We start from the raw sequence: 10,089 nt of genomic DNA, 5'->3' as shown, positions 1-10,089 counted from the left end.
CTGCGGAGCAGAGGGGAAGAGCAGCCTCTGGCCAAAGCCCCGGGCCCCTGCGTCCCCGGCCGCGGGCCCCCGGCAGAGCCTGCGCGCCTGGTCCCGGCCTCCTCGGCTGTGCTGCCCGAAGGACGCAGGGGCTGCCGCCTCTCCGGCGCCGTCTCCCCTGGCTTCAGCCAAGCCCCGGGAGCCCAAGCGCGACGAGGCCAGCGGGAGGAAACAGCTGAGGGTGCGACGTGTGGAGGCAGCCAGGCGGGAGGGTGAGCGGGGGATCCGGGGAGGATGGGCCGGCGCGGGGGAGGGAGGGAGGCGGGAAGCAAGGAGGGATGGAGCGCGGCGGTTCCCAGCCCTGGTGCTGTGCTACCCCAGAGCCTGCAGTTCAGGTTGGGGCCCGGTGGAAAGGTGCCTATCGGACAAGAGAGGGGTCTCTGAGGAATGGAAGGTCTCGGGGCCAGTCGGTTCGTGGTCGGTGTGTCAGTTTCCATAAGGTGACTAGGAACGAAGAGCACCCAGAGTCCACTCTGGAATCCTTGATGCGGCAGCACAGGTGAAGTAAGCTAAGGAGGAGCACCTCTCACGCGGTGGGGGTGTAGCTCAGGGGTAGAGCATTTGACTGCAGATCAACAGGTCCCCGGTTCAAATCCGGGCGCCCCCTGCTGGCGTCTTTATTGTCAAACACAGATACAGGACGTGCCTAATGCATTCTGTAGAAATGTCCTCGGTCTTGCTCCCCACCACGTTTTTCCCGGACCACGTCGCTTTTTGACGCGTCTTCTCTCCCCTGGCATATTGAACCCACTGCCCTCTATTCTTCACCCATCTTTCCGTGTCTTTTGCTTGGTGACTTAGAATTCTGTTTCTCCCCCAGAGGTGAGTGTGCTCTCCACCCCTTTGCTGTGGGCTTGGTCGTTTGCATCAGTCTGGGCCAACCAAGAGACAGAAACCACACAGTAATTAAAACAGAAAATAATGATTGTGCTATGGAAGGAGAGAAACTTTAAACGCGCAAAGAAAACCCTAAAGGTACCCCCAAGGTGAGGAACCCAAGGCGGGCAAATTTGGAGGAGGACCCCGCCCTGAAGCTAAGATTCAGACCTCACGGGGGAAGGTGTGGTTGCGGCCCACTCACGGGGCTGCCCGAGCCTGACCTCTTCACAGTCGCCGGGCGAGCAGGAAGCAGCCCTCTCGGGCGCAGGTGAGACAGTTGGAAGTGTGAAGCCTGGAGAGCTCGGGGTCTGCTCGTGGAAGGTGTGGGCACCACACCTCTGGGCAGAGGCAAACCGAGGCTGGGCGGCGGGGGCATAGACGGAATTAAGAGGGGCCACGGGGGTGGCTGGCCGCCCAGCTGCGGCTGCGAGGTCGCCAAGGAACTTCAGTCTCTGCGTGCGTTCCTGGGGCAGGGCCCCACCAGGCGTCCTCACACATCCGTCCCCCTGACCAACCCTGCAGCAGCGGCAAAAAACAACACTTAGCAAGAACCAGGGAGAGAAGCCCCGCTTCTCCCGCAACGTCCTTCCAGCGCCCTCCAGTGACAACGGCTCACATTGCGCTCACTTAAAGGAGACAGGCGTAAAGAATCCTTTGGTTACTGCAGAGCCATGAATTTGGACCCGAAAGTCAATAAATTGATGACTGTCATTCCGTGTGACTTGCTCTGGCCAACAGGATGTTAGCAGATACCATGCAAGCAGGGGCTTGCGATCTACTTCCGAGGCTGGGCTTGCGCTCTGGCGCTTCCACCGTTACCATGAGAGGTGCTTACCCTGTTAGCTGCTTCCCCTTCAGCCTGGGCCCTAGAACAAACACACATGGCCCAACCCTGAGTCCAGCCTGCCGAGAGGAACCAAGGCCGGCTAGACCCACAGCATGAAGCAGATGCACCCAGCCCAGCCCAGCCCAGATCAGCTGATTCACATTCAACCTGATGACCCATGAGCATGAGAATAAATGCTTATTGTTGGGTGTCACTGGGGTTTGGGGTGGCTTGCTATGCAACATTATTGTGAATGAGGCTGGCAAATACTAAAATCAGTATATAAAAGGGGCTCCTGCTGTAACAAAAGCCTAAAATACATGGCATGGCTTCATCATGAAGCAGTAGGTGGCAAGGAAGCTGTTAGAAATCAGCTGGGAAAATAGAAAACTATTTATTATTGAGGGCAGGAGAAACAGGCTCATGATAACCTGAAAGGCAGAAAATATACTTGAACTTGCAGAGCTGGGGCAACATATTTCAAGACAATGTTGAATGCATAAGCTATTTTTTACTCAGTCTGTTCTTAATAAGTTGCTGCCAAAAAGATTTTAGTTCAGAAGAGAACCTACTGGTTTGTAGTCAGAATTTAGAGGTGATATAGGTAGCTTAGAAATTGCATAGTTAGAAAATAAAACCATTCTCTCCAAAACAAAGGTGAACCCATTATGGCAACACTTTAGGGGAAAGAATAAATCCAGAACCTTCCAGTAAACAGTTTCAGACCAAATCAAGCTTTAATGCACTCATAGTTTTCATGCTTAAATAAGAGCTCTTAAAGAATTAAGGTGGCGCTAAGTATATCCTCTCAATTGGACAAAATATTCCTAGAAAGATTAAGGATGTGGCCTCACAGAAATGTGATATATCCAAATATTTATAATTGAGCTGGAGGGAGAGCATAAGTCAAAAAGAATTTGGTTGTGGCTTTTGGTACATGGAGTCAAATACATAAGAAACCCAGAAATTGCTTCAGGGAGCTATATGGACAAAGGCATTAATAGCTTGGACTAAAAGAGACAGAGATTGAGAAGTCAAAAGACCTTTGTGCTTCCAGCATTCTACAGGTGGCAAGCAAGCTGAGAAGAATGCTCAGCCACCAAAAAGGACATATTTTCCAACAATCTCTTCAGAAATTGCAAAGGAGGTTGATGGTAAAGGACAATGTCTCAGAGGGTGGAACTAAGAGGAATGTAGAGCAGTGGACTGGGAGCTAGTCCCAGGTAGCAGAACCAGGGTCTAATGAAGGAGAATTCCCTCCTGCTGGAATTCATATTGTGTGCCACTGGGCTCTGGGGTGGTTTGTTATGCAACATTATTGTGAAAAGGCTGCCAAATACTGAAATTGGTATCTCGAAGGAGGCCCTGACTATACTAAAGGTGAAAGGGGGCTTGGCCACTTTTGCCTAGCATTTCAGTTTCCATGAACCAATTTCTATGGGTGTTTCCTCTTTTGTCCAGCTTTGAATGTCAATGTTTATTGCAGTAAGTCTGTTCCTGTACCATCATTAGACTTTGGGTGTGTGAGTGGTGGATAACTTGTCTTTTAACAAGGTCTCTGGATCGAGAAGCCTCACCTGGATCAAATGTAGATCACAAGATTCTGGACTTTGTCTGATTGAATGAGGCTTTGGAGCCTGTGGGATAAAGCTAAGAGATTATGCATGTGGAAGAGATAAAAAATTATGGCCAAGAAGGCAGACCATGTAGATTCAAATGTCGGCCCTAGTTCTTCACTTATTCTCTCTGTGCCCTCTTCCACAAGGCTCTTCAGATCCTCCCATTAGAAACAGCATGTATTTCCCTGCCCTTGGTTTAGGGTTTAGTCCTGCACCTTGCTTTGGCTGGTGGGATGTTAGCACAACTGATACAGAGGTTTAAAACCTGCTCATGTAATTGGGCTTGAGTTTTTGCATTTCTGTCGTTGCCATGAAGAAAGATACCCCTGTTAGCTGCTACCCCCTCCAACTTGGACCCCAGAATGGACAGATTTGGAGCAGATCAGGCCCAGCTCACAGAGGCACAGATGGACCCCCAGCTTGAAGCAGGGCCACCAGTTTACCCAGCCGAGATCTGCTGATAGGCATCTTTGCTGCTGAACATGAAAATAAATACTTACTGTTGCATACATCTGAATTTTGGGATGATTTGCTATGAAACATTATCCTAAGTAGCTCATGCAGCCATGATTCTTACACATACATACACACCATCTGCCCACCAGGTGCTGAGTGGGGAGAGGATGAAACTGCAGTTTATTGAAAGAATTCAGGTCATGGCTACAGGGTGGGAACATGCCTATCAGACAAGAGAGGGTTTTCTGAGAACTCAGGGCCAGAGGGTGGTCTCCAGTCAGTGTGTGGTGGGTGTGTCTACCAGTGTCCACAAAGTGACTAGGAATGAATAAACCTTAACAGTCCACTATGGAATCCTTAGCTGTAGCAACACAGGTAAAATAAGTTAGAAAAGAAGCATGCAGTGGGGCAGAGCTCGGGGGTGGAGTATTTGACTGCAGATCAACAGGTCCCTGGTTCAAATCCAGGTACCCCCTAGTGGTGGCCTTTTTACTGCCAGATGCAGATGAATGACCTCCCCATTTCAGAGTCCTGCTTACTGTAGAGTCACCCTTACACTCTTTATTATCTGTGTCAGTTTTCTTGGATGACTTACTGTTGTAAATGATCTGTGTGCATTTCAGAGGTTCTAATTTTTAGTTCCTCTTCTGTAAAGCTTACATTCTGGAAGGACACTGAGTCAGCAGTTACCAGCCTGGCTGCCCCAGGATTACTTAGGGACATTATTACAAACACAGATTAGTCCTAGAAACTCTGATTTAGTAGGACTGAGGAGGGGCCTGGGAACTTTGTTTTGAGGAGGCACACTCCCCTGCTAAATTCAGTCTTAATATCCAATGATTGTGAATGACTGGGTAATTACTGTGGAACTCACAAGGCTATGCAATTCTGAACAATATTCTGGTGGTCAACATCTATGATTTTAAGCTAGTGCCTTTAGCCCAGGACTGAGGGAGGAGGATTCAAGGCACAGACAATGACCAGGTGTGTAGTGGTAGGAGCATGTGGGAAAGGCAAAGAAAGTGTGGGCATGGTACAGTGGTGACAGACTATAGTGGCAAGTACTGCAAGCTGTGGTGACAGCCCATAAGTTATAACTCGACTTCCTGCATTAAAGTTCACAATTGAAACATGCTCATTAGACAACACTGGTTGTTTCGAGTAAAGCATTTGATTCACAACCCAGAGAGGTCCCTGATTCCAATTCAAACTTTTTCTTTTTCCCTCCCAACCTTTGAACCCTTTCCTTGTTTTAAGATCCCCAATTGTGTGAACCCTGGGAAGAAATGGCTCTGTTTACAGCAGCAGAAGCAAAAATCAAAGGCTATTTTCTCCCCTTGTCCCCCTGGCAGTTCTGGCCAAACAGGTGCCCCAACTCACACTCCACTCATAGGCCAGGTGACACAAATGCCAGGGGTGGCAGAGCGAGGCATTATCCAGCAGCTGCCTAAACAGTTGGCTGAGTTCCCTCAGATTACCACTGCTTCATAAACCTGTGTCTCCAACCTTTCCTTTGGTGCTGTGAGCTCCCTGACACCTGGGCAATGACTGGCTCATCAATGTCAGACAGAACCAGCTTCTGTTCCTGAAATAATGTGTCTAGGCAGATACAATTGTTTGGAGTGGGTTGCAAACAATGACTTTAAGGGGGTGAATGTAGGATTGGTTTGTCCAAGGGTTGTCCACTGTCGCTTGGATACCTTCATTTCTGTTAATAAGTCAGTTGTCCATCGTAAAATGTGTATTTTTTTTTCCCACAGGCTGCTTTTCAGAGCTGTCTCTTTTTAAAAATCAGGTTTAAGATGATGTATCTAGGTGTGATTTCTTTGTATTTATCCTCCTCTTGCTCACAGAATTTCTCATATCAATGGGTTGATGCTTTCCATCGGTTTTGGAAAATACCCAGCAATTGTCCCTTTAAATCTTGATTTGTTTTCTTTTTTATCTGCTTTTGGGGTTCCAGTGTGACTTAGAACTTTTAACTGTGTCCCATTTGTCTCCTATTTTCTCCCCTTTTCTCCATTCTTTCCCTTCCTATGCTTCAATTTAAATTATTTTCTATTGATCTGTTTTCTTATTCCCTAATCCTATTAACCACTGTGCCCAAGCTTCTGTTAAAAACATGCATTAACTTCTTAATGTTAAATATTGTACTTTTTAGTTTTAGAATTTCCTTTTGATTTTTTTCTTATAAATTAAAACTAGTCAAATTCTCCACACTTTTCACCCCCACTTTCTCCATTTTCCTGTTTTCTTGAATGTATCACCAAAGTTACTTTAAATTCTATAATCCGGCATTGAGATCACCTGCTTCTCTTGTCTGTTTTTTTTCTCTTGGTTTCTGTTCCTATGGTTCCATCTCTTGCTATACCTGGTAATTTTTATTGAATGCCGACAGTGTGTATTAAAAGAGTAAAGGCTCCAGATGAAATTATATTCCGCTAGATAGAGTTTACTCCTAGAGAAAGGTGTAGCTGAGGGCTGATTACCTTAATCCAATAAGGGATTAATCAGTCTTTCCTTGTAAGAAAAACAAAAATGTACTTTGGGTGGCGTTCCTTCTACCTGAGTCTTATCCCAATTGTAGACAGTGGTCCTCCCAGGTTTTCAGCTACAAACCTGGAAAGTCTTTTTCTCTTCAGCCTTGAAATATGAGAGGGTTTTCAGAGGGTTTGGGCTTTGGTTTTTAGCCTCTTGCTTCATAATACAGCAGTTTTCTTTAGGGAGGCAGCCTATTGTGTATTTAAGGACCCTCAAAGTCCATGTTTTCACTCCAACACTGCACAACCAGCAGAAACGCTTTTGGTTTTTCTGGTTCCTGGCACCTCTGTGCTGGTGCCAACAGGGGAAACTCAAGACCCTGGTGGGGCCCTGAATTGGCCCGTGTCTCAGGGGCACAGTGTTTGCAGATCATCGAGGTCAATTCATTACCTTTTCCAGGACTTTCACTCCCCCCTTGTATATTTCCTGGGGCCCCTTCCCGATGTATTTCCACCTTCTCAGTACCACAAGACTGTTGTAAATTCTATTCTGTGTTGTGTTTTTTCCCAGAGGTTTTTGCTTAGTTTTATAGCCTCTTGCCATACACAGTCTTAGATTTCTGCAAATGTCTAGAGGTAGAAACGAGATGTGTGTTTGATGTCCTTTATGTCAGCAATAGTTTCCCTCCAACCAAGAGCCCTGCTGGCTCCTCAGTCCCTGGACAACTCTCTGCTCTGGCCTCGTCTCCTCTGGCAGCCCCACCTGGAAAGTATCCCAGGGAAAATGTGGCTGCAGCCCCTTCCTCACTTGTACAAGGTTCTCTCCTCTGCCGCACCCAGTCCTTGCAGCTTCTGCAGTTCTCCAATGCCTTTACTCTGAAAATGTCATTGTTTAGCTGATGTGTCTGGTTCTTCCTGGCAGGAGTACTGACCAGCCACAAACTCCTTCATCCTATCTTGAAGAAAATTACACAAATGTGATTTTAAAAGTTATTTATTGGTAGAAACCAGATCAGTAAGTGGAAGGCCTGATGATAAAACAGAATTTTTTAACTTCTACTTTCTTTTTTATTTTCAGGAAAAGAGAATGTTTCTACATGAACACAGAGGCCAAAGCGAAAGAAAGCCTGGTAGGAGACCACGAAGTAGCTAGCAATTAGCTTCATGTTTCTCCTCAGAAGACATTTGATTCTAAACTATAAGCCTGGATGACTAGGCATCAAATTATTAACATCTGTTTAGCTGATGACACTACAAGACATCTAATTTTTTCTTGATACTTATTTATATTTCGTAACTGCTAATTTTTAACATTTTATGTAGTGTATTCTTAAATTCTATGAGGGACATTAGAGAGATTCAAAGAAGTTAAGTTTTCTATAGATGAAGTATATTTCCCCTTAATCCAAATAATTAAGCAGATTGTTGCACCAATGAGCAAATACTCTGTCATTGTCCTGATCGTCCTTTGCAAATTGCAATGAATTGTGAGCTCCAGCATCCCTGACATCATTCCCACAATTCATGGCCTCCATATGTGATACCCCTTTGTCCTGTCTCTGCCTACTTGGGATCTGTGTGACCTTTTGGCCTCATCAGGGGAAAGGTCCACAGAGGAAAGGTTTGGTGGTCCCCATGCCGGGGATGCTGAAGGACTGAGTTCGAGTGCTCGAGCAGTCAGTTCTCACAGGCGTTCCAGCTGCGCTGAGCGGAGCTAATGGCCTGGAGCCAGCATGGTGCCCTGACCTCTCTGGCAAGGCATCTCCCTTTTAAAGCCAAGAAGTAGAAAATGAGAAGGGGGTTATAGCAGAGTGTAAGCAACGGGCTTGAGAGTGAGTCTGAGAGAGTGCAGGGAGCAGGTTGGCAATAACAACCCGTGAGGAGGAGGGCAGGAAAGAGGGAAGATTCCAGCTTTGTGACCGATGCCCCACCTAGGCCCTGAGGAGGGCTCTGGGCAGGGGAGAGTTCTAGACGTCATGTGATCGGTCTTTGGGGGAAGGACAGCGTAAGGTCAAAGCCAGACAGAAGTCCAAGTGAGGTTAGTCAGTCAGTGTGAACTAGTTCACTAGAAATGAAGAGAACTTATAGCGAACATTGGATTCTCAGGTGGGATGAGACAAGTGAAGTGACGCTAATCAAGAAAGTAAAGAGATAAAAGAACAGAGCTCCGGGCTGAGCATCTGACAGCATGTCAAGTAGACCCTGACTCAAGTCTGTGTGTCACCTTCCTTCTGTTCTGACCGCAGTGGCGATCACTCTCTTGTGTCTATGCTCCAGTGACCATAAACCTCTCAGCACTTTTCCATGGGGTGCCTCCCCTCCTCAGGTTACTTCCTCCACTTGACATGTGGAAGGAGGCAGCAAATGGAGCCTGAAGGGGAAAAGAGGAGAGACAAGACAGGGCAGCTCCTAGCTGTGTGTTGGTCATTAATCAGGTGTGTTTTGGTGTGGCATGATCTTAACTGCTGCCATTTTTTTCCAGATTTATACCGTGAAGAACACAGAGTAAATCAATGGCCCCCCAAAACTGTCCATGAGTCAGAATCATCGGAGCTCGTCTCTAAGAGGGGACCAGGGATAATTTTAACTTTTCCAAGCCCTGCCGGCCCTACCCTAACCTCAGAGGTCTGGAGAGAAGCATCTGAAGGATGTTTTAACTGCAAACCTTAATGATTTCAGTGGCTTCAGACAACAGCTGAGGAGAGGAAGGATGCTGCCTAGAGTAGACGTGGGGGGACAGGGAGTGGGCGTAGGAGAAAGGACATCAGTTTGCAGGCATGTCAGATGGCACAGCACTGGCAAGCTTATTTCTAAGATGCTGACAGCCAGGGTGTGGTTCCACAGGCTTATAATGTTTATGAGAGGAATAAATGTAGTGGGGGTATAGCTCAGGGGTAGAGCATTTGACTGCAGATCAAGAGGTCCCTGGTTCAAATCCAGGTGCCCCCTGCTCTCTCTTTGCATTTATTCCCTGTAACAGCTGTTGCCACCCCAACACTGAAACCTCTGAGGAGGCAAGAGGGCAGAAATAGGCCAAGAGCCCTTGGCTTCTCTCAGACCCCCGGACTCTACTAGCCAACCACATTGTGCTGGTCAGTCCTCCTCTTTCTTCACTGGGACATTTGGCCTGGAACCTAAACCTTCTTCTTCCTCTATTTTCACAACCTCAAATAGTGTGATTCAGTGGGAAGCACAGCTCTGCAACCTGCTACGCCAAACACATGAACCAAATACTGTGGCCCTGCTGACTGAGGGCCTGGCCCAGACTTTGCAGAGTGAGTGATGCACAGAGGCAAGAGACCGATTATTCCTCATTCCAGGGAGGCACAGCTCCGACCCCGGGGCAGGGCTGGGCTCACCCAGTGTTCAGTGGGGGCTGCAGTGGCTCCTGCTCCACATGCTGCTCAGCTGCGGCCTTGGCTGTGATTCTGGCCCACGGGGTGCCCTCAAGCCAGGCTCTCCCGCCTTCCCTCCAGGGCCACGGGCCCCTGACAGGCTGTCAGGGATCTTCCAGTCTGTTTCCATTAGACAGGGTCAGGTTCTGGGTTTGCACCTGTGTGTAATGATTAGCACAGAAATTGGTACCAGGAATGATTTGCAAGCAAGAGATCTTCTGAGAAATGGGGGTATATGGGAATTGGGGGTTAATTGTCAGACCTAGTTGTATTAAAGCCAGTAAAAGTCCAGTTGGTTGGTTTGGATGGGAATCTAGCAGACCAGGATTCACAGGGGCAACAAAAAGCTAAATAAATTTTGTCCTGTAGTCAGCTGAAATGAATGCCCACTGAGA

At 47.5% G+C, this 10,089-nt stretch overlaps 2 non-coding genes across 2 annotated transcripts; both read left to right on the top strand.

Annotated features, from left to right (window-relative positions):
* Positions 1 to 574: 574 nt before the first annotated feature.
* On the top strand, positions 575 to 646 carry TRNAC-GCA (transfer RNA cysteine (anticodon GCA)). Its single transcript has one exon. It is a non-coding gene; the product is annotated as a tRNA-Cys (tRNA).
* Positions 647 to 9,176: 8,530 nt separating this feature from the next.
* Positions 9,177 to 9,248, top strand: TRNAC-GCA (transfer RNA cysteine (anticodon GCA)). Its single transcript has one exon. It is a non-coding gene; the product is annotated as a tRNA-Cys (tRNA).
* The last annotated feature ends 841 nt before the right edge of the window (positions 9,249 to 10,089 follow it).

The sequence above is a fragment of the Manis pentadactyla genome, chromosome 7 (genome assembly GCF_030020395.1).
Source record: "Manis pentadactyla isolate mManPen7 chromosome 7, mManPen7.hap1, whole genome shotgun sequence".
NCBI classification, from domain to species: domain Eukaryota; kingdom Metazoa; phylum Chordata; class Mammalia; order Pholidota; family Manidae; genus Manis; species Manis pentadactyla.
Note: the sequence above shows the minus strand (reverse complement) of the source record. Positions and strands in the feature narration are given on the sequence as shown.